Below are 26054 nucleotides of genomic sequence, written 5' to 3' on the forward strand. Positions count from 1 at the left end.
GTTGGACCGGTTTGTGATAGTATTTATTGATGACATCCTGTTTAACTCTAAGGCCAAGGAACAACATGAGGAGAACATGCAGGAGGTTTTTGATACTTTGAGGAGGGATAGGATTTATGCCAAGATCTCCAAATGTGAGTTTTGGTTGTGTGAGGTGCAGCTATTAGGGTACATTGTCAATCAAAAGGGTATATTGGTTGATCTGACCAGGATTGAGGCAGTGGGAGGTTCGGAGGTCACCATTCGAGGTTCAAAATTTCCTTAGGGTAGCAGGTTATTATCGGAGGCTCATTTAGGATTTCTCCAAGATTGATGTCCCTTTGACCCGACTGACAAAGAAGAACGTTACTTCCCAGTGTAGGCCTCAGAAGTAGGCAACATTTGAGACTTTGAGGCAGACATTGTGTGAGGCTCCGAGTCTAACCCTTCTCGAGGGAATGGTTGACTTTTTGGTTTATTGCGATGCCTCGATTTTGGGTTTAGGTGTATTGCTTATGCAGAGGGGTCATGTAATTGCTTAAGCATCGTGGTAGTTAAAGCCTCACGGGGTGAATTACCCTACTCATGATCTGGATCTGGGGGACTGTGGTTTTTGCCCTCAAGATTTGGCGACATTATTTGTATGGGTTCAGGTGTACTATTTATACAGATCATAAGAGCTTGAGATATTTGATGGATCAGCCCAACCTGAATATGAGACAACACAAATGGTTAGACATAGTGAAAAATTATGATTGTAAGATTTTGTATCATCCTGAGAAGGTCAATTTTATGGTTGATGCCTTGAAGCAGAATGTAGGGAGTACACCTATCAAATATATATGTTTGATGATGGTTATCATTTCACTACTGTTAAGATTTTATCTATAAAGCATATGTAGAGGGATTAAATAGGGAGAATTGAAAGGAAGAGAGAATCAAGGGGCCAAATTCCATTATTTGTCACAGATAGTCACGGGTTATTGACTCGGTGCGACAAGGTATGGGTTCCGGTTACTGGCAGGGTTAGGCAGACATTGTTGGAGGAAGCACACAAATCAAAGTTTTTGATCCATCTAGGGGCCATGAACATGTATCGAGATTTGAGAATTAGCTACCGGTGGCCCTGCATGAAGAGGGAGATAGCATGATACTGATAGATATATTTTTGCATACTTTTAAATCTATAACCTAACTACTTAACTACTTATGCACATATAGGAAGTGTACCTAGTCGGATTATAGAATAGTTTGGGTAAGTCGGGTGTCGAATACATGGAACGAAATTCAATTTATAAAATAACAACTTTTAATTAAGCTAAGAGAACAAACTTAAATTGGGAGTTTTTACTGATTTTGGAAGATCATAAGAACTTAAATCAAACCTACTAACTAAATAACTATTAAACCTAACAAGCAAGAAAACTACTTTTACTTTAAGATTTAAAGAGTACTTATGTTTAGTTATGATTCCCAGTTCTCTTATGGTTGATTTCTAATGGATGGATTTTATGAATTACCAATTCTTTAAATTACTATCTATTATGATCAAATACCTAGATGTACCAATTTTTGAATTACCATGCAATGATCAAGCACAGGTTAAACAAAAAATCAATATAATCATGAATTGGGCTATGAGTGATAAATCTAAGAGTTATTTCCTATAATCAATTCAAGCAACCAAGCACAAATTATGATTAATATGGCTCTCTAACACAGTTGAAGTTATTGACTTTTAATTACTTAACTCTAGGATATAATTAATCTCTAGCGCTAATTATTTAATGATCATAAACAATTAGCTAACAAATTTATGCAATTAAAGTGATCATCTATCACACAAAAATTGATTAATAAGCAATAAAAACTAAAACTTTAACATGGTCGAGTTTTTGATTACCAAACATAAGTAAAATCAACATAAAACATCTAATAATCAAAATCAACACATAAGATCCGGGTTCATCTTCACCAAACAGAAGTATGGGATGATTAGCCCATAACTAAAATAGAAACAAGCAATAAATCGAAGTAAACTAGAAAAAAACATTGTTAAATCTATCAAACCGAATGATTTAGTGATGATCTTTCTTCAGTTCTCTTCAAAGCTTGGGTGCAAATTGAATTCTTCACTTCTGGAGGTGTTCTAAGGGTTTTTAGTCGTAAACCTTAGCTTAATCCTTCAACCAACCTCTTAAATTCGACCTAATGTATGGATATATATATATATATATATATATATATATATATATATATAGTTTCTTAAAATCTGGTCGCCACGGCATGGGAATAGGACCCACGCCATGGGCATATTTTAAATCATGTATGTGACAACTCACCGTAAGCTTCTAGGTCAGGACAGGTGGCCACATCGTGACCCTTAAGTTGTCATGTTGCGGGCTAGCAATTTTGCACGACTTCTTCTCTTTCGCCTTTTATTGCTAACTTTGGCCTCCAGGTTTCCAACTTTCATCACTTTTGGTCCTTTTCCTCCTAAATATCCTAATTTGGCTGCAAAATGTAATTTAATTCAATAAGTACCAAATATCTTTGCAAATAACCAAAATATAGCTTAAAATGTATTAAAATAATGCCTATATATATATATATATATATATATATATATATATATATGTATATATATATATGGCAATGTCAGTACGTTGAGCGGTGCCTGACTTTCCGAAAAGTCAAGTTTGAAGGGCAAGATTTTCGTAGATGGCAGAAGAAGATGAAGTTTCTCCTTACCACTCTGAAAGTGGTGTATGTTCTGAGTACACTCATGCCAGTCTTACCAGAATCTATTGAAGATGAACCTTTGGAGGCAACAAGAAGAAGATCAAAGTGGGAAAATGATGATTATATATGTCGTGGTCATATTCTCAATGGTATGTCTGACTCTCTTTTTGATATCTATCAAAATTTCGAATCTGCAAAAGAACTGTGGGATTCTCTTGAATCCAAGTACATGGCTGAAGATGCTTCTAGTAAGAAGTTTCTTGTTAGTAACTTTATGGGTTACAAGATGATTGACTCCAGGCCTGTTATGGAACAATTCCATGAAATGTTAAGGATTTTGGGATAGTTTGCTCAACATAATCTGAAAATGGATGAAGCCATTTCTGTGGCTGTGATAATTGACAAACTGCCCCCTTCCTGGAAGGATTTTAAACACAATCTGAAACATAACAAAGAGGAATTGACTTTGACTCAACTTGGAAGCCATTTAAGGATTGAAGAGTCCATAAGGACTCAAGAACTTGATAACAATCCTAAAGGCAAGAACCAAGTTGGTTCCTCTTCTGTGAACATGGTGGAAGGAGAAAGTTCAAAGAATCCCAAGAAGTCTAATGGAAAAAGGAAGTTTAAAGGAAAGGATGACAAGTCTTCCAACAAGAAGGCTAAGTTGGTTTGTTGGAATTGTAACAAACTGGGTCACTTCAAGAAAGATTGTCGCCTTCGCAAAGTGAATAAGGATGGTGCTGGACCAAGTGGATCCAAGGATCCAGAAAAGCAACAAGGTCAGATTTCTGTTTCATTGCAGAATTCTAAATATATTCAGAATTATATTTCTGTGATTTCTGAAGCATTTTATGTGCAGGATGATAAAGTTGCATGGTGGGTTGATTTGGGAGCAACAAGTCATGTTTGCAAAGATCTATATTGGTTCAAGGACTTTCAACCAATTGAAGATGGATCTGTTGTGAAGATGGGAAATGTTGCAACTGAACCAATCTAGGGCATAAGATCTGTTTTACTTACTTTTACTTCTGGGAAATGTTTGTGTTTGAACAATGTTTTATATGTTCCAGGGATTCATAAGAATCTCGTGTCTGAAATTGTATTAAATAATTGTGGTTACAAACAAGTGTTAGAAAGTGACAAGTATATCTTGTCAAGACATGGTTCTTTTATAGGATTTGGCTATATATGTAATGGAATGATTAGGCTTAATATTAAGTATCCTTCTAGTGATAATTCTGTTTGCATGGCTTCTAGTAGTACTAGCAATAATTTTCATAAATCTGAATTATGGCATGCTAGACTAGGACACATTCATTACAAGAGATTAAAAGACATGTATAAAATGAGTTTAATTCCTGCTTTTGATATGAAAAATAATGAAAAATGTAAAACATGCATGCTAACTAAAATCACTAGACAACCTTTCAAAGATGTTGTTAGGGAAAGCAAGGTGTTGGATCTTATACATAGTGATTTATGTGATTTCCATGCAACACCTTCCCTTGGAAACAAGAAGTATGTTATTACTTTTATTGATGATGCATCTAGATATTGTTATATCTATTTGCTACATTCTAAGGATGAAGCACTTGATAAATTTAAAATTTATAAACAACAAGTTGAGCTTCATAAAAATGAATTAATAAAAGTATTGCATACTGATAGAGGTGGTGAGTATTATGATCCAGTTTATTTTGAATCAACTGGAATAATACATCAAACCACAGCTCCATATACACCACAACAAAATGGTGTAGCTGAAAGGAAGAATAGGACTTTGAAAGAAATGGTTAATTCCATGTTGTCATATTCTGGTTTAAGTGAAGGGTTTTGGGGTGAGGCAATGTTAACTGCATGTTACATCTTGAATAGAACTCCAAATAAAAGGAGTAAGAATACTCCTTATGAACATTGGTGTAAAAAGGTACCAAATTTGAGTTCTATCAAAGTTTGGGGTTATAGAGCAGTTGTAAGGCTCACTGAACCCAAAAGGAAAACATTGGGTGAGAGAGGTATAGATTGTATCTTTATTGGATATGCTGAGCATTCCAAAGCATATAGATTCTATGTTTTAGAATCTAATGACTCTGTGTCTATAAACACAGTGATAGAGTCAAGAGATGCTATCTTTGATGAAGAAAGATTTACATCTATACCTAAACCAAGGGACATAATTCATCAATCTTCCAGCAAGAGTACTACTCAAGCTGAAGATGTTTCTGGCGGTGCAAGTTTTGTACCTGAACCTAGGAAAATCACGAGAGCTAGAAAAGCTAAGTCTTTTGGATCTGATTTTCAACTATATTTAGTTGAAGGAATAAGGAATGAGACTATTTCTCAACATCAATATTGTTTTAATATTGAAGAGGATCCAAAGACTTTCAGTGAAGCTATGGCTTCTAGGGATGTTCATTTCTAGAAAGAGGCAATTCATGATGAGATTGATTCTATCATGCATAACAATACTTGGGTATTGGCTGATTTACCTCCTGGTTGCAAGGCATTAGGATGTAAATGGATCCTCAAAAGGAAAATGAAGGTGGATGGCACAATTGATAAGTATAAAGCCAGATTGGTTATCCAAGGCTTTCGACAAAAGGAAGGCATTGATTTCTTTGATACTTATGCTCCTGTTGCCAGAATTTCTACTATTAGATTATTATTAGCTCTTGCAGTTATACATAATCTTGTGATTCACCAAATGGATGTGAAAACTGCATTCTTGAATGGTGACTTGGATGAGGAAATATGCATGAAACAACCTGAAGGGTTTGTGATGCCTGGAAATGAACGCAAAGTGTGCAAGTTGAAGAAATCATTATATGGTTTGAAACAAGCACCAAAACAATGGCATTAAAAGTTTGATGATGTTGTCTTGTCTAATGGTTTTGCATTAAACCAAGCTAACAAGTGTGTATATAGCAAATTTGATACTTCTGGTAAAGGAGTCATGATTTGCTTATATGTTGATGATATGTTGATTTTTGGTACTGATTTAGAAGAAGTTGGTAAAACCAAGAAATTCTTATCATCTAGTTTTGATATGAAAGACATGGGGGAGGCTGAGGTAATTCTTGGTATAAGAATTAGAAAAGGAAACAATGGGATTTCAATTTCTCAATCTCATTATATTGAGAAGATATTGAAAAAGTTTAACTTTGAGAATTGTTCTCCTATTAGCACTCCTATAGATCCTAGTCTTAAGCTTCTACCTAATAAAGGATCTCCAGTGTCTCAACTAGAATACTCAAGGGATATTGGTTGTCTAATGTATGACATGACTAGTACTAGGCCTTATATAGCATATGCTGTGGGAAGGCTTAGTAGATATACTAGTAATCCTAGTTCACATCATTGGCAAGCTGTGAATAGAGTATTCAAGTACTTAAAAGGGACCATGAATTATGGTTTAACTTATAGTGGATATCCTTCTGTTTTAGAAGGTTATTCAGATGCCAGCTGGATTAACAACTTAGAGGATCACTCCTCTACTAGTGGTTGGGTGTTTCTTCTTGGAGGAGGTGCCATTTCTTGGGCATCTAAGAAACAGACTTGTATTACTAACTCAACCATGGAGTCTGAGTTTGTTGCTTTGTCTGCTGCTGGTAAAGAAGCTGAGTGGCTAAGGAATTTGATTTATGGAATTCCCTTATGGCCCAAACCGATATCTACCATTTCTATCAGATGTGATAGTGCTGCAACCTTGGCTAAGGCTTATAGTCAAGTGTACAATGGAAAGTCTAGACATTTAGGTGTTAGACATAGCATGATTCGTGAGCTCATCATGACTGGTGTGATATTTGTGGAGTTTGTAAGAACTCAGTTGAATTTAGCCGATCATCTAACCAAAGGGTTAGCAAGAAATCTTGTGCACAAGGCGGCTGTAGGGATGGGTTTAAAGTCCACTAAAATCTTTTATATTGAGATACTCAATTCCCATCTAATGCAATATTAGATGCTGAATTCAATGTGGAAAGCTTGATATTTGAAGATTGGAACACATTTTATGATCATCCCAAGGTATGTGTTCAGTACTGCAAGTTAAGGAGGTTGAAATTTTATTTCTTAATAGTTCTTTGAAAAATTGCATTTATAGGTGCAAGAACAAAAGAACTACCTATATAAGCATGAAGTTTAGCTGCTTCAAGAAGTTGCCTAGGAAGACACATGGGGTTGATTCTATCTAGTTCATTGTCGAAGATTAACCAAGAGTTCTCATTTTATCCCTATTTTAAAGGGCATTTCCGCCGATAAGTTGGCTGACATCTACATCCAAGAGGTAGTCACTCGTCTGGAGGTTCCAATATCAGTGATCTCTGATCGCAATGTTCTTTTCACCTCCAGGTTTTGGAGTAAGTTGAATGAGGATTTGGGTACTCAGCTGAAATTCAGCACAACATACCATCCCCAGGCCAAAGAACAGAGTGAGTAGAATATTCAGACGTTCGAGGATACGCTTAGGGAATGTGTGATAGATTTTGGCGGGAGTTGCGATACTTATCTTCCATTGGACAAGTTCTCCTAAAATTTAAGGTCAAACATTATTATCTGATGCGTCAAACACACGACACGCTGATAGATCAGCGTCAGCGTCTACTACATCTATAGCACCAACATATCAAGCTTATCAACATCAGCTTACAATTTAGTTATCCGATTGTAATCTTTTTGTATATTAGGTAATTATATAGATAAGTATAGAATAGATCACAGATCCGGTATCTTTGTGATAAGATCGGTTCTTAGTATAGATTAGACACAATCCCTTCAATCAAGGGATATACAGGTATAGATTAGTATATATACAATATTAGGTCAAACCCTAATGTTGTAATCATGGTTTTGTGTCAATCGCCTTTGTGACAAACCTGTCTTTTTTGTGAAGAAAAAACTCTTTCTTGGTGAAAGAAATATTTGGAGAACTTCTGTGTTATTTACTTTTTGTTTGTTATTTTGCTTAGATTAGTTTCATGTTTGTTACTCATACTCGAAGTGTATCCGATCGATGCAAACCTTCAATTGGTATCAGAGCGGGTTTGTGATACAATGAAGTAATCATGTCGACTTGTTTCATTCCAAAGTCAATTGTCTATAACAAGATCCCTCTATTTGATAAACACAACTTCTCTTATTGGAAATTAAAGGCCATGGAAGTTCTAGATTTCATGGATTTTGATATGCTCGACGTCGTCAACAAAGGTCCTATAGTTGTAGTGCATCAATCATCCAATAGTGGTGCATCTGGTAGTAAGTTGCAAGGGAAATTTGTTCCCGATTATAACAAGGAAGAGAAAAGGATGTTGAATCTCGATGTAAAGGCTAGAATTGCTATTGGAAACTCACTCCCTTTTTCTATCTCTTGTTTGTTCTAAAACTACTCAACTTCTCAAGAAATGATGACCACACTATCATTTGCTTTTGAAAAGCAAAACTCTTCAGAAAATGAAGTTAAGTGTCTCATGGCTCAGATTTTTGAATCTCACGCTAACACTTCACATGACAGCGTTGGAATCCTTAACACAGATTCTCCTCACACTGCTAAAGACCTCAAGTTAGAATGGGACGATACGTCAGTGTATCAGGTAAAACATCATGTTAATATTTCCTCTATTGATAATATCGAAAAAGATGACAAGATCGATCTCTTACGTTTCCATTAATTAATCTCAAATAGAGAAAAATCTTCTCCCAGTCTTGAGCTAAATATTCTCAAAGAAAAACTCTCCTCTCTAGCAAAATTCTTTATGTTTTAGAAAAAGAAAACACTTATATCTCTCTAACCAATAACTTTCTTCACCCTGAAAAAGAAAAAGCTATTGATCATGCTAATCGCAGTCAACTTATTTTGAATTACTAGGAATCCTCTCAATTTAATGTCACAAGAATCATTAATGCTCAGATTCCAGATCAGTGTTAGATAATTCTTAGAGGTGATATACAAGGTGTTGTTTGTTCAACCAAAGTTGACACTAAGCAAACCTTTTATCAAGCTGACTGCATAAAAGAAGTCTTTAAGAGTAGATTTGTGAGTTCTTATTTTATAAATCAAACTTTAATCAATACTCATTGCTCTATGGATTCTAATGGCATTACTAAATGTGTTTCTAAATTATCATGAGTATGTTCTTCCCTCTACTAAGATTTTTCTAAAGTTTCCTATATGTGATGGTGAAGTTCATTCTGTAAACGAAAATCTTAGCATGTTTCCTCAGTGCTCAGTTAGCAATCCTAAACCTGAAGATCAATCAAATCCTTCTACTCCTGATAACTCTTCAAAGGATCATGAGTCTCATGACAAGGTAGTATATGAGCATACCATTGATAACATTCCTTGTTTCAGAACTAGATCAAGAACTCTTAAGTCAAATAATCAAAGTTCTTCAGATTCAGCAGTTGAAAAAAAATCAAGATCTAATGTTCAAGGAGAGAATCCAGGAATTAAAGTTTGTTATCGTTGTGGTGACGCCTCTTACAAATTCAGCGAGTATACTTTTGAAAAGAGCATCGTTCGCGCTGATAATATCATGACTCGAAATGATAAGTGGATCAAAAAGAGAAAATCATTGAACTGTCTCATTGATGATTGTTATAACATCTTTTCTTAGTGATCCTTTGAAAATGGGTCTGTGTGTGTGTGTGTGTGTATATATATATATATATATATATATATATATATATATGTATATATATATATATATGTGTGTGTGTGTGTGTACATCTTAGTTTCAGGGTAAATGCATATTTGGTATTTAGACAACGGCTGCTCAAGACATATGACATGATTCAAGTCTCTCCTAGAAGATTTCATAAAGAAGGATGGTATGTCAGTTACATATGGAGATAATGGAATGAGAGCTACAAAGGGATATGGATCCATCAAGTGCAATTCGGTTGTTTTCAAGAATGTCTATTATATGAAAGGTCTTCAACATAATCTAATTTTTATCAGTCAGCTGTGTGACGCTGGCCATGAAGTTGTCTTTAACAAGAGAGAAGGAAAAGTTGTTGATCAAAAGAGCATCACTGATCTAACTGCTAATCGAAAAAATGACATCTATGTTTTGGATATGTTTTCTGCTGACAACTCTCTTACTCATTGCTTCTTCTCTCATGCTCAGTATCATCTAAATTGTCTATGGTGCAAAAGGTTGTCGCATCTAAACTTTAAGAACATCTGAAGAATTGCAGGGAATCAGCATGTGAGAGGAATTCCTAAGATGAAATTTGTCAAGGACAAACTGTACTCAACGTGTGAAAAAGTGGAATTGTTCTATATTCCATCCACTGATCAGCTGGCTGACATCTTCACCAAGGCATTGGACGAAAAGATTTTGAACAAATTAATTGCAGATCTTGGAATGATTTGAATGTCTTAATCGTTTTCTAACTTTTTTCTGTCTTATGAAAAACTTAAAAAAAAAAACAAATGCTTCTTTTATTATGAATACAAAATCTTACATTTAGTATTTACATGTATTTTCTTTCAAGCCTATCTAAGATTTATCTGCATCTTATTGCTCCAGAATTTGTAAGGACTGGAGCTTTCTTGAAAGATCTCAATGCTCTTGGTGTTAATAAAAAGAGTAGCATCATGTCCTCTTCTTCTTGAGGATATCTTCTTTATCCTTCACTCACTGTTATGGATGCAAAGAGCAACCATCAATGAAGTAAGTCTTGTTTTCATCTACTGACTCATGATCCTGTATAACCTCGAATGCCCTCATGTTGATCTTGAAGACATGATGTTTTTCTGGATTCGAGCCAGTTAATGCGTTGGTTACAAATATTGATCTTCACTTATTCTCTTGCTCCTGAAGAACATGATGCTTGGAATCCTTTTGTAACACTTCATTAATAAAAGGCTACATCACTTGTGACATATTATGTTGTTTTTTTGTGTGATATGGTTACTCTTGTTTTTTTTTTCTCTTTTATAGCTAAAATTTCAAGTGGTGGATATCTTGGAAAATATAAGTGCATTAATGACCATTCAATTCCAAAGATTTGATGGAACGAGTCTTTATCACCTTTCTAAAAAAGCTGCACATTTTTTCCTGTTTAAACCATTTTCTTATTTGACTAACTCTTTTGTTTATATTGTTTTTTCTTTTGTACCATTTTTTAAAAAAGGAATCTGACAGTGGCCATTCTAAGCCTAGTATGCAACTTTTGACAAATCATTGTCCCTAGAATCATGCTACTGTATGTGATAAAATCTCTCTAAGTTTCTCATGAGAGAGACCATCTGCTGAGAAAATTGAGTCACGCTGATTGTCTAGCATTGTTTAAACTCTCAAAGTGAGATTGCCTGGTCCAAATAAAATATATTGATAAAAAGGCTAGGGTGTTTATTTTTTGAATTTAATCATCTTTACCTGACCCTGTCGCTGGAAGCATGCTTGCCGTATGCATCAAGTCACATGTTCTGCTGAAACATTGAGCATAACCCAATGGCTTCCCTGATTGCATAGTCATCAACGTAAGAGTTACTTATTTTATCCTTAAATGAAAAAGGTTTGTTCATGTCCCTGACCTCCTAGTCTAAGGTATGACATGGTACCATTATGATTTAATGGTGAATCTTTGATTCTAGATTGTAACTTACTCCATGATACAGAAGTTTAAACCGCTTCTTGTTGATGAGTTACATTGTTAATGATTCACGCTGATTTCACCCCAGCGTGACTAAAACAATCCATTCTCTCCACAAGTCTTCTAATACAGAACTTAATAATTCACTGTGTAAAACCACACATTGATAAAAGTTCGAAAGTGTATGTCGATGGTTAGTCTATGTACCATAGGCTATCACACACACCAATCCATTCTTTCCCTTACATTCTTCTTTAAATTTTTATGATTCAACGTAATGTACCATACGTTGATGAGAGTTTAAAAAATCTGTGCCGATGGGTATATCATTACATGTGATATATTACACGCACCTATCCACTCTTTCCCTTTTTCTTCTAATAAAATAGATTTATGATTCAGCGTATGAAATCACACGCTGATGAGATCTCGCAATACTATGTCAGTGAATAGTAGTTTAAGCCCACACTATCAGGAAACATCAGAATCTTTCTAGACTATAAGTTGAAACTCTATTATTCTCGACGTTAGCTGCTGATGTCAAAAAGGGGGAGAATATCTTGGTAAAGATAAAAATCTCTCTATTAGAACTACAAAAAAACACATTCTATGAGGGAGTCGAGTCAAGCTGATGCCAACGTTCAAGATCATTATCTATTCGCCTGGCGTTTGCTACAATTCATAAATGTTTGATAAGTCATTCATCTTCTCAGGGGGAGCATTTGTTAAAACTACAAAAGTCAAGATTTCATTCTTACTCTCTGGGGCAGCACGAGTCAAAAGCATTCCGCTTATATAAAAAAGAAGTTTAGTTTTGACATCATCAGATATGGGGAGATTGTAAGGTCACACCTTATGATCTGATGATTCAAACACACGACACGTTGATAGATCAGCGTCAGCGTTTACTACATCTATAGTGCCAGCGTATCAAGCTTATCAGCATTATCTTAGAGTTCAGTTATTCATCGTAATCTTTTCGTATATTAGGTAATGATATAGATAAGTATAGAATAGGTCACAGATTCAGTATCTTTGTGATAAGATCTATTCTCAGTATAGATTAGACGCAATCCCTTCAATCATAGGATATACATGCATAGATTAGTATATATACAACATTAGGGCAAACCTAATGTTGTAATTGTGGCTTTGTGTCAATCGTCTTTGTGACAAACCCGTCTTCTTGGTGAAGACAAAACTCTTTCTTGGTGAAAGAACAATTTGGAGATCTTCCGTGTTATTTACTTTCTGTTTATTATTTTGCTTAGATTAGTTTTATGTTTGTTATTCATACTTGAAATCTATCCAATCGATACAAACCTTCACACAAAAACAGTTAACATGCCGATATTGATCGACCTCCCTTCAAGACGCTTTACGGGAGGAAGTGTCGGACCCTGGTTTGTTGGGGCGGGGCCAGGCGTTGACTTATGGGGAGTACTGAGGTATTACTCAAGAGTATTGAGTTGATACAATAGGTGCGCGATTGGTTGCAAGCCACTCAGAGTCTCTAGAAGAGTTATGATTATCAGTGACGTTCAGACCTCGAGTTCCAGGTTGGGGATTTTGTGCTTTTGAAGGTGTCACCTTGGAAGGGTGTCATCTGGTTTTGGAAGCATGGCAAGTTGGGCATCAGATTCATTGGTCCTTTCAGGGTTATCGACCGGGTGGGAAAAATTGTGTACCGATTAGATTTACCTGTCGAATTTTTCCAGATCCACAACACTTGTCAAGTCTCTCGATTGTGGAAGTGTTTAGCTGATAATTCTGTAGTGGTTCCCTTAGATGTCATTCAGATTGATGAGCGCCTGAATTATGTAGAGAGACTGATTGCAATCCTTGATAAAAGATGAAGACCTTGCGCAACAAGGTTGTAGGCTTCGTGAAGGTGAAGCGGCAACACCCTAAAGGTTCTAAGTAGACTTGGGAAACCGAGGAGGAGATAAGGGAGCATTACCCCGAGATATTTTCAGCAACAGGCTTCGAGCACGAAGTCTGATTCAAATGGGGAGAGTTGTAACATCCGGATCTTCGAGGTATGAAATTAAAGTAATTTATACATTTTGTGTTGGCTACGATGTGGTGGAAGTATCACCACAACGTGTCATGGCCACATATATCGTGCATCTCAATTGGCCGTCGTGACGTGGCAATATATTGGCCATGACGTGGCAACTGTTTTTGAGCAAAACCTAAATTTCAGGCTTAAGGCCCTATTTAAAGGAAGTGATAGCTAGGGTTTCCCCCACCCTCAGCGTCCATCACCTCCAAGAGTCATGAAGAAACCCTAATCATTCGTCTCCCATATTTGAGCTTATCTTTGGTGTATTAGTACTCTTTGAAGGAAGAAGAAGGAGAGTTTGTGCAAGAATCAAGCAAGCAACATCTTTCCATCTTTGAGATCACCTTCTAGAACCTTTGTAAGGTTTAAAGATTTGATCTTTTTGGGTCCTTTGATGAGTTTTGATTGGTGAAATGAGATAAATTTTGCAACTTTATGGCTCACCTAGGTCCCTTGTGCCTTATATCTTTCATATTTAGGAGTTGGTTGAGATTTGTGGATCTTTCTTGAGATTTTAGGTCACTTCTCTTAATTATGACCTAGTTGAGTGAAGGATGATGAGTTTATATATATATATATATATATATATATATATATATATATATATATATATATATATATAAGTCTGCGGGTGTAGCCGTAGCATTCACAAGGTTGTTGGATAGTGTTGGAAGTGTTGTAAGTCTGGGGGTGTAACGGTAGCATTCACAAGGTTGTCGGATAGTGTTGGAAGTGTTGTAAGTCTGCGGGTGTAGCCGTAGCATTCACAAGGTTGTCGGATAGTGTTGGAAGTGTTGTAAGTCTGAGGGTGTAGCCATAACATTCATGGATTCATTCAGATGATTTAGGCCAGGGAAGGCCAGTTCGCAAGGTTGTGGGTAGGCCGCAACTTAATTAGAATCAGGACCGTAAGGATTGTTCGATCAGTTATCCGTGGGCGAGCCCGGATGGTTATGGGAATTTAGGATGGAACCGGTATAGATTGTTGAGCCAAGGGTTGGATCTTGAGTTGCATGATCATGTGGAGGAGTAGTGCGTGTCACAGTAGGGTTACGGCTGAGTAGTCCTGATATTTGATCTGTTGGGAACCTGGTGGTTGGACCGGGTACGAGACTGGTAGTCTCTGGGATCGGCTAAAGGTATTTATTAATCGGTCAAGTAAGGGATGTCGGAAATTATGGTGCATTATGCGAATGCAGATTCGTGGATCTCGAGGTAGGAGCGGACTATCGATTCGTTTTGGGAAAGATCCCGAATCGGAGTTCGCGAGTGTGCAGTACAGGATTTTGTTTCAGTAAGATGAGATTTGGAAGCATCTATATGCTTAGGACATCAAATGCAGGATTCCAAGGTAATGAAGGGGTTTGGTTCGATGGTAGCTTAAGCCATCGAGATGTGTTTTGGGTTGGTTCTATCTGTAATAGAGACACGACATGTTGGAATCAGTAAACGGCAGATTGAAGGATACCGGGAATGAGGTAAGGCTACTGTTATTCAGGTAGCGCACACGTTTGCATTGAATTCAGTGGCGAAAGGTTGTCAGGTTATGATGATTAGATGTGTCAGAAAGATTGACAGAGCCATGAGTGGCGTTATAGCTAGGACAGTCATTTCTAGACGAGGTCTCTTTCGGAGGTTGCGTGGGGCGAGTGTGAGGTTGCTAGTCGGCTCAACAACCGGACAGGAATCTGGTATTCCGAATATAGGCATTCGACGCCCGATTATGGGAAGTGAATCCAGTCAGTTGGTAACGCCGATATAATCAGGATCGGAGAGAGCCTGGTGTGGTTGAGTCCTCTTGCTTCATTGAACGGTCATGGAATGATCAGGGTGACGGTTATGTCCCTCGGGATTTCGGGTGTCGGTACTTGTTGTGTTCAGAACAGGTTGTCGTTTATTGGTAAGAGTTGGATACTCAAGCTTCATCATGGTTGAAGTGCTCTCAAGGCTTCACTCTAAAGGAGTGACACCCGATACAGGAAGCAGTGTTAAAGGTCAGGTATAGTGAGTCAGTCAGGATTTGGGCCTGATAGGGCAAGGGGTGAATCGTGAAAGATTGCGGAGGAAGCATCAGACTTTTGCATCAGCAGACTTCGAGGACGAAGTGTAGTTCAAGTGGGGGAGATTTATAACGCTTGGTTTAGGTATTGGTCAGGTTTCAACATTTTTAGAGTTTTGGGCTGGGACTCGACGAGTTGTGAAGCTCCAACTCGTCGAGTAGAGATCACATTGGACGCGGGATGAAGGACCTACTCGACGAGTTTGAAGGCACCGACTCGAGGAGTAGGAGCTGGAAAGGGAAATCCTAATTTTCAGGGTTTGTACCCTATTTAAAGGCCTTAAGCCTCACTTGTAGCCTCCCTTATCACCCCTTTGTCCAGAGAAACCCTAAATCAAGTCTCATCTCCCATTTTGTATGTATGTAAGCTTGGAAAGTGATTCTTGGTGCTCTTTTGGAAGGAACTTGAAGCTTGAAGAGGTTGGATTGAGTGGAAGGCAGTAGATCCGGGATTTCCTCTAGTGTGACAACCATTTTAAGGTATAAAGTCGAAATCTTGACTTTCATTGCTTAGATCTCCTTCTATGAAAGTTCATGGCCATTATTATCCTAGTTTGGAACCATTCTTGGTTTTGAGCATGATATGAAGATATGGCTTTATATCTGGACATCTCAGGGCCTTTAGGGACTTAAAGTTGCCAACTTTATCAAGTCTTGGCCCTCTTTCATGCTCTAGGCCCCTTGACAAGCTTTGATTAACTGTTTTTAGCCTTTGATGCCTTGCATGGATGTAAAGTTAGCAACTTTACATGGTATCTCAACCCTAGGGGGTGGATCTGAAGTTTGGGACCTTGGATCCTACTGGAAAGGACTGAACACAAAAAGGGACTGAAGGAACTCGTCGAGTCCCTTAGTCGACTCAACGAGTCGAGTAGGGTTTACATGTTTTTGAGATTATGGATGAGTGCAATGAAGGATTAGAGTTTTGGTCTGCATGAGTTTGAGGTCTTTTGGACATTAAGGAACTCGGCGAGTTACATAGGTAACTCGGCGAGTTGACGAGTTACTCAGGTGACTCGACGAGTTGAGGTCAACATAGACTGTTGACCTTGACTGTTGACTTTGACTTTGACCAGGAGTTGACTAGGGTTGACCATTCAGTATTTTAGGCTTTTTGGTATTAGGCGTTCGCGTATTAGGTCCATTGATGGATTTATGGACATTACAGTATTGGGCTTTTGTTTGGGCTTGGGCCTCAGTCTTGGATCATACTGGGCCAAGGGTAGAATGGTCATTTTACACCATATATGGATTAGGGATTATAGTATGGAACCCAATTTGATAATTGGGTGCACTGATTGGTATTGATAAATCGGGAAGTCGGCAGGGCAGCAGCTAAGGATGTCATTCGAGAAGCTTCTACATTCGAGGTGAGTCTCCTCACCTTACCAATGGGTCTAAGGCACCAAGTCCAACCCATTTATCTAGTTGTGATGATTATGGCGGATGTGCTATTGATACATTATCTATTTATGTGAAGACCATGCGGGGGTTCCCATGGAAAGTAGTTATATATGTGGTATGCTAGTTGATTGTATAGTGTTTTGGTATGCTAGTTGTCTTTGTGATACTTTCATGGAAGACCCCGAGGGGTTCCCAAGGTAGTTGGATATAAGACCATGTGGGGGTTCCTATGGCATTCCAGGCTATGACCATGTGGGGGTTCCCATGGCAATGAAGTAAGACCATGAGGGGGTTCCTGTGGCACCCGGTGTAAGACCTTGGAGGCTTTCCAGGGCATCCTTATATATTTGCATGATTAGCTCATATGTTTGTATGTATGGTTTGATTGGTAGTTAGATAAGACCATGTGAGGGTTCCCATGGCAGGTAGTTAAGACCACGTGGGGGTTCCAGTGGCACTAGGTGTAAGACCCTAGAGGGTTTCCATGGCTTCCTTATATGATTATATGAGGGCTTATGTGATTGATATGGTTTATGTAGCTATTATAGTTTATATAGATTATGTGGTTATGTGGATTGTGTGGGGTATGCTCTGGGGAACTCACTAAGCTTCGTGCTTACGGTTTACAGTTTTGGTGAAAGACCCTAACTTTCGTACTAAAGACATTGTTACTCCAAAACATGCTACATGCATATTCATAGAAATAATATTTTACATTGATAAAGTGATTACAAACTACTGGATACAAACCGACTATTACAAAGTGTTATATATTACACAACTACCCAGATTACTATACTTTTATACATACATGATCCCTAAATACAAAAGTAATATTATAACTATTCTAAACCTTCCAACAGTATACGACTATATTGTTTACTTATCTCCTGCAATTGTTAAACATTGAGAGGGGTAAGCGGTGACGCTTAGTGAGTTCAATAATAGATACAATATAACGTTATGCCATATATATATACTTCAATATGGCAGAAGCAAAGGGAAAAATGAACAACAAAAGCATATGTGAATCATGCGACAAGCTTTCCATATCAATCAATAAGACATAACAATTTCAATACTTGATATACATCAATAACACTTCGGCCCAAATGGCACAGAAGACATACACTTTCTGATTAAACATTTTGGTAGATTTAAGGCTTTCAGCCCTATCTAACCTTCTGCCAATGCCATAGAATAGAAGTCATTCTCTTAAGAGACATGCTCTACATGGCCATAGGCTACATACCAATACCATTGTGAATCTAAGTCCTTTCACTGATCACATGGCCAAAGGTACAACTTTGCTATCAAAAATAGCAGAAATAATAACACGAGATAATAACACGAAAAAGCACATATAATACATAACATACAGTTGTTCCTATATATTGAACTCACCGTGAAATAACCGAATGAATAAATGATATTTTGGGCAGCACTTCGGCTCTAAATATGACTTTCTGCGATGAAACCGGGGATTTTAGTTGAAAACCGGCATTACACGGGCAGAGTTTCGACTTGAAAATATAACTTTCTCGGGAACTTCGGAGCGTCGGGACTTGCTTCGGGTGTCGGGGATGATACCGGGACTTCGGAGGGTGTTAGAGGGGCTTGAGAGAGGCTAGAGAGTGAATGAGAGTGAGAATTTGTAACATAAACCCGGAGGGCTCGATTTCTATTTATAGGCTGAAAAATCGACTCTCACGTCGTGAACCATGTATGTTCACGTCGTGACTTTGATCCTGGTCATCCCCTAGGCTTTCCGTGTGTCTTCTAGGCTCGAAACGCGTCGTTCACTAAGTTCACGTCGTGAATGCAGTCAAATTCTCGAAGTTTGTGCTTCGAACTTCAAAAATCCATATCTTTCGCATACGAGCTCCGTTTTTTACGTTCTTTATATCCACGCGTGGGTGAGATTATGCTCTACATCTTTCATTTAGACTCCGTCGGCTAGTTTTGAGTTTATTTTTAATATTATATTAATATTATATTTTTAACGGGCCGAGACAGGAAAAGTCCGTTAAAATTTCATAACTTCTTCATCTGAAGTCCGTTTTCGTCTGTCTTTTTACCGTTGTACTACTATTAACGAGAACTTCGATTCTCGTTTAGGTTGTGTCGGCTAAAAATCACTCGATCTTTATTTCGAGTTTTTAGCTGTCTACTGTTATACCGAAACTTAGAAAAATCATAACTTCCTCATACGAAGTCAGATTTAGACGTTCTTTTTATGAAAGTTCTTGGTTTAATGAATACTACGACTTTCATTTAGATTACCAAGGCTAAAAATTAGTTTATCAAAAACTCACTTTTTACGCTATACGGCGTCGTGCCGGTTCTGTCGCGAAACTTCGATTGGTCATAACTTCTTCGTTATAACTCGGATTTCGATGAGGTTTTCGCCAAAACGTTTCTAACGGGATTCTCTACAACTTTCAATAATAAAATTTTACTTATTTCAAATTTTATATTTTCGTTAAATTTCAATATTAGATTGGAATCTCATAAGACTTCCAATATTTTCCGAGTGATTCTAAACATAGTTTTACTCATGGTTCTAAAAAACGTGCCATGACGCACCTTAAGGCGTGCCATGGCGTGAGGCGTGGTGTAGCCGTTACGAAAACGTCCAAGGCGGGTTTGTTAAGCGTGGCGTCCAAATAATGTGTCAAGGCGCGCTTTATCGCGTTATGGCGCGAGTTTTTTTCAAGGCTTGGGTTTTTTTTGTTTTTTGTTTTTTTGTTTTATTTATCGGGCCTAAAATAATTGAGTTTTTGCTAAGTTTTTATTTTAAATACTAGTATAACACTTCTAAAAACTTGATATACTTGATAAAATTCAATAATTATATGATTTATCTTTTTTAATATATATAAAATAGTCACGCCTTGAAAAACGTCATGGCTCGCCAAGGCTTGTCATGACTTAACTTTGAGCATGCCGTCAAGCCACGCCTTACGTTATTTAGAACCTTGGTTTTTGTAACGCCCGTAGATCCGGGCTAGTCAATTTAGAGACAATGAGTGTCGAAAACGAATTTTTGGCAAAAGATTATTTATAATAAATAATCTTAACCAAGTTGTAGAATATTTCTCAAGGTTTCCGTACATATAAAGAACTCCGAAATCCGAGTTATAACGAAGAAGTTATGGCCCGTCGAAGTTTTACGGCAAAACCGGCACGACACCGGGAAGCGTAAATAGTGAATTTACGATGGAGCGACTTTTAGCCTTAGTGATCTAAACAAAAGTCGTAGAAAATGTTAAACCGAGAGCGTCCATAAAAAGAACGCCCAAATCTGACTTCGTATGAAGAAGTTATGATTTTTCGAAGTTTCGGCTTAGCAGTGTACAGCCCGAAACTCGAATTTTTGTTCGAGCGGTTTTTGGCTTACGCGACCTAAATGAGAGTTGAAGATCTCATTAATAGGAACTCAACGGTAAAAAGACAGACAAAAACCGAGCTCGTATGCGAAAGTTATGGACGAAGCTTAGTCTCTACTTTTCGAGCGCGGCGAATTCGATACAGTTTTGTAAATCCGAGATAGAATGAGAATTAGCCAACGAGGTCTAAATGAGAGTTGAAGATCTCATTAATAGGAACTCAACAGTAAAAAGACAGACAAAAACGGAGCTCGTATGCGAAAGTTATGGACGAAGCTTAGTCTCTACTTTTCGAGCGCGGCGAATTCGATACAGTTTTGTAAATCCGAGATAGAATGAGAATTAGCCAACGAGGTCTAAATGAGAGTTGAAGATCTCATTAATAGGAACTCAACGGTAAAAATACAGACAAAAACGGAGCTCTTATGCGAAAGTTACGGACGAAGCTTGGAGACTACTTTACTATAGAATTCCTATAAATAAGAGATGAACTCTTCATAATTTCCTCACACCTTCAAACCTTTCTTTCTCTCTCTAACTTCTTTCTAACCTCCCTAAACCCCTCCCAAGTCTAGGGAACCTCCCTAGCACGAGGCGGAAGCCCCGGAGTGCTCGACGGCTCCGAGAAGAAGAGTTTTTCGGCTCGGGAACGCTGCTCCAAGCAAAGCCCGGTTTTCTATAAAACCCGCTGTAAGTGAGCTACGCCTACGCTCTTTTTATTATATCGTTTATTTAGTTATAGTAGCGTTATTAGGAACTTATAATAAGTACTTGGGCTATTATTATGGGTTATATAAGTATTTTTTTAACGCTTATATAATAGTAATAATAGCTAGACTATTAATTAGTCTCGGCGAATAATAGACTAAACTCTAGTGGTAATAATACTAGGTTTCGTCGAAGGAAATTATTTTTTTTAAGAAGCGAAGCGCTGTCTGAGTTCGGAATCACCACCTTTTCAAGTGAGTGCATGGTCCCTTTCATCTTACACATAGATATGAAGTATTTTATATAAATTACGTGCTATGTGTGCATATTATCTGAATACTTGTTGTCTATGATGGATGAATGATTTTATACATGTTTTAAATGATTTAAATATATATTTATTTTATATCTACAAATACGTTGGGATAAAACATGGGTAGATGAAATAGTTGGTGTGTGATGAAATAAAATGATGAGAGATAGGTGATGATAGGAAGGTGATGATAATTAGGTGATGGATAGGTGATGATGAATCGGTGATGTAGGATGAAAGATACTATAACCTTGTCCGACAATTTGGAGATGTAGTCATCTACTAGAGTATAGATGGCGACCACGGAATATTCTAGACAACCCGTGGAAACACCAGCAGACTTATAACCTGTAGGTGATGAATTACGAGTCCAGGTGATGTGGTGACTGTATATTCATGCGATGATACTCTAACCCTTACTATGAATTACGAGTTCAGGCGACGTTGTAACTACATATTCATGCCTTAGGAACGAGCATATAAGGAAATGTGAGGTAGAAAGATGAGAGGTAAATATGATATAGGAGATGACCCTTAAGATAATTCTTTAAGGAATATTAAAGAAGATAACGGGGATGGGTAATCCGGTTGATTGTTTGATGTTTAAATATAATAATTATATTATTGTGGGTTGAAAACCCTATGTACTCACCAGGTTTCCCAACCTGACCCACTCCAGCTTATTTGTATCACAGGTTTCGATACGAAGCTACTTTGCACTGAGAGATTTAAAAGAGATGTAGATCACTAGTGTAAATGAATGTAAGTTATGTTTATGCTTATGTTTCTGTATTGACGATGACATCCCAAATGTTTTAAATGAATAAAAATACATTTCTTCGGAAATGCTTTGATAACGTATTTATCATGTTTTTCTGGGAACAAATTCCGCAACATTTTTATTAAAAGAAGTACTCTGATTTTTATAAAGCATAAACAAAAATCGGTCTTCTCTGGCCGTGAAAATGGGGATGTCACAGTTTTACTTCATTTCTAGTAAAAACTATCTGTTAGAACTCAATGCTCAAATTCATATAATATTTCATTATATTTTTCACTTTTAAAAATACATAACACGATAACTGAACGTGTATGTTACATTTGGTTTCAGGTATCATCGATTTGGGAAGGAAGGGCCCGGCTTGATCGCTGTGCACACACCTATGTTTTCCGCAATGAAAGATTTTGGGATGAACTCTGATAAATGTTTTACTTAACGATGTTTTGGAATGTTTGAAATAAATGGTATCAATGTTTTGGCTATATTAAAAATGAAATTTTTACCCTTGATTTTTGGGTCGTTACAGAATAAAGCTACAATCTTTAACACATAAGGATCTTGCAATCAATCTTGACAAAATAAATTAAACAAGACCAAACAATCCAAATTCTTAAAGATTCATCTAGTCATAAACACAAAGTGAAGGGTTTTAACACGCAAATCAGAAAGTAAACATAATAAAAATAACATTGGAAAGTTAATCGTGATCGCAACAACAAACCAAATAATTTCATGCATGGATCCGCTCTCTAATCCTTTAGATCTTCGCTCCTGTCAGCTTAATGTCCTTTCGACCGCCCTCTAGACCCTCAAAACGGAAGAAGAAAGGTTTCTTTTCGACCAAGGAATGATAGAAGTCGTAATCTCCCTTTAGGTTAGCCGAAAATCGCTTTTTATAAGTCTTTAAACTGACTTTCGTACGTTGGGCATACTTTGATTTACGTTGAGTGTACTGCAGGATATGCACGATTTGATCCTGAACCACCCAGTCGCGTACACCGGGCGTACTCCCATTACGTTGGGCGTAATGGGCCTCTTCAACAATCTTTCTCCTTTTTGCAACCGAACTCCAATTCCATCCTTTTTTTCTTCCTTTCCGCTCTAGCAACAAATTATACGTATAAAATATAAATTTAAGCATTATAAGTACCTTTTAGCTCTAAATAGCATAAAAACATAGTATAAAATAATAAGAAAATGTCATAAATATATGTATAAATTAGATGTTATCAAAGGACATGCATGGGTCATGCATGTCCATAAAGTTGGCATTTTTATGAACCACTAGGGTCCCTAGAAGCCACCTCGAAAGTTTATGTTAAGGGCTTAACGAATTAAGAGCTTATACAAATAAGTTTTCTTCAGCCAGTACCGACAACGTGGGCATTTGGGTGCCAAGACGAGGTAGATTAGGGATCTGCGACTGCTTTATATGGAGTGACCAACAACGTGGTGGCATGTCTGCCACGACGTGGAGAATAGATTATTCACGATTGAGTTGTTCGTAAATGAAGTTTTTGGATCGGGGCTGGATTCATTAGCCACAACATGGCCATTGACTGAGCATGATGCGGAAGCCAGCTGATGATGATTTTGACTGTTAACTTTGACCTTGAACGTTGACTTTTTGACCCTGTTGACTTTTGGTCATATTGCTAGTCCTAGAGTGTAGACTAAGGTGTGGCCTTGTGTGATTCGTTAGGTGGGTTGTAGCACCTATTTCGTGGAATTGATTTGTGGTTCGTCTGATTTCATAAGAGAGGTAAATCTTCCCAATATAGTATGTAGGATGCTTGTTGTCTTTGTGACTCTTTCATTGTATGTTGGGTGGGGCCCATTTGTATGTTGGGCGAGGCTCGTTATGTGAGCGGGGACCGATGTTATGTATTGTATGTGGTATTTTGGGGATCACACTCAGATTTGTGCTTACGTGTAACGCCCGTGTTTCTAGCTAAGCACTAGTATGATGATGTAATAGTTAGGGTCAACAATTGTAACCCATTCTAAAGTAAAAGAAGAATTATTTGAGTATTATGTAATTTATGTGATTTTATGTGCATTATACTTATTTATAACGACGTAATAAAATAGTAATAAAAATAAGCGTCAAAAATAAACTAATAGATAGACGCAATATTTATGAAGAAATTTTAAGTAGTCATAACAAGGATTTCAGGGATATAAGGAACGCTGAAATCCGACTTATAACGAAGAAGTTATGACATGTCGAAGTTTTGCGGCTAAACCGAGACGACACTGGGAATCTTAAAAAGTAAATTTACGATAAAATACTTTTTATCCTTAGCGATCCAAACGAAAGTCATAGTATACGTTAAACCGACAACGTGCATAAAAAGAACGTCCAAATCTGACTTCGTATGAGGAAGTTATGATTTTTCTAAGATTTAGGATAACAGTGCACAACCCGGAAATCGATTTTAGATCGGTAGATTTTTAGCCAAAACAATCTAAACAAGAATTGAAGATATCGTTAATAGGACCTCAACGATAAAAAGACAGTCGAAAACGGAGCTCGTATGCGAAATATATGGACATAACTTAGTCCCTACTCTTCGAGCGCGGCGAATTCGATACATATTTGTAAATCTGAGATAGAATGAGAATTAGCCAACGGGATCTAAATGAAAGTTGTAGTACTCGTAAATACCAATGCATGGAAATAAAGAATGTCAAGAATAGAGCTAGTATGTTAAAGATATGGACAAAACTTAGTCCTTACTCTTCGAGCGCGATAAATTCAATACAGATTAGTAAATCTGAAATAGAATGAGAATTAGCCGACGAGGTCTAAATGAAAGTTGTAGTACTCGTAAATACCAACGTGTGGATATAAATAACGTAGAAAATGGAGCTCGTACGCGGAAGATACGGGCGAAACTTAGGGCTTACTCTATGATCAAACCCCTATAAATAAAGGATGAATTCTTCATATTTTGCTTACACCATTCCTCTAAACTCTCTCTAGACTCCTTCTTTCTTTCTTGTTCAATTTCTCCTAGTTTTAGGGTGCAATAAAGAAACTTTGAGTCGTCAAAAAGCCGACGAAAGAAGTTTTTAGAGTCGGAGTTCTGCCTGTGTAATTTCCCCGGTTTTCGTTAAAAACTCGGTAAGTTAAGCTACATTATTTTGTTTTCAATGTAACTTATATTATAGTCATCAGTCGTTATTATGAACCTATAAACAATATATGTGCTAAGTATTATAAAATATAAAGTGTTATTATAATATCTTTTAACTACTCGCGGTATGGGGAATCTGGTTTGAAGGGCCGCATAGGGTTGTTGGATTTCAGAAGTGCTATAATGCCAAAATGGTCCTGCCCGCCGGTGTTTCATGTATGGCCCCTGTTTGTATATAGTGGTTGAAAAGTATTGTTTAACACTTATAAAATAATAACGCTCGTAAATAGTCGCGATAAATATTAGACTAAAATCTAGTGGTAATAATATTAGGTTTCGTCGAAGGAAAATAAAGTATTAGAAGCGAAGCGCTGCCCGAGTTGGGAATCATCACTTTAACAAGTGAGTGCATAATTACTTTCATCTTACACATAGATATGAAGTATTTAATATATATTACGTGTTATGTGTGCATATTATTTGTGTTCCTGATATCTATGTTGGGTGAACGATTTATACATGTTTTAAATGATTTAAACTGTATATGTATTTTATACCTACGAATATGTTGGGTAAAGCATGGGTAGATGAAATAATTGATGTGTGATGAAATAAAATGATGAGAGGCCTCGATATTTATGATGATCCAGTCATCTGGCGGAATATAGATGACGACCACGGACTATTCTAGACAATCTAGTGGAACGCTAGCAGGCTCGCAACCTGTAGGTGTTTGTGAACAATGTGTTCACCGGTGTAATCCATCCCCCCATGGTTGCCTTATAGAAATATATCGCTGAGGAATACCCTTAGCAGTAGTGTCCATCCCGATGAAAATCCTTAGGCTAGGTCTCTTGAATTAGATGCTTTAGGGAA

Source organism: Lactuca virosa, chromosome 7 (assembly GCF_052849685.1).
Source record: "Lactuca virosa cultivar CGN04683 chromosome 7, Lactuca_virosa_CGN04683_v6, whole genome shotgun sequence".
In the NCBI taxonomy this organism is placed as follows: domain Eukaryota; kingdom Viridiplantae; phylum Streptophyta; class Magnoliopsida; order Asterales; family Asteraceae; genus Lactuca; species Lactuca virosa.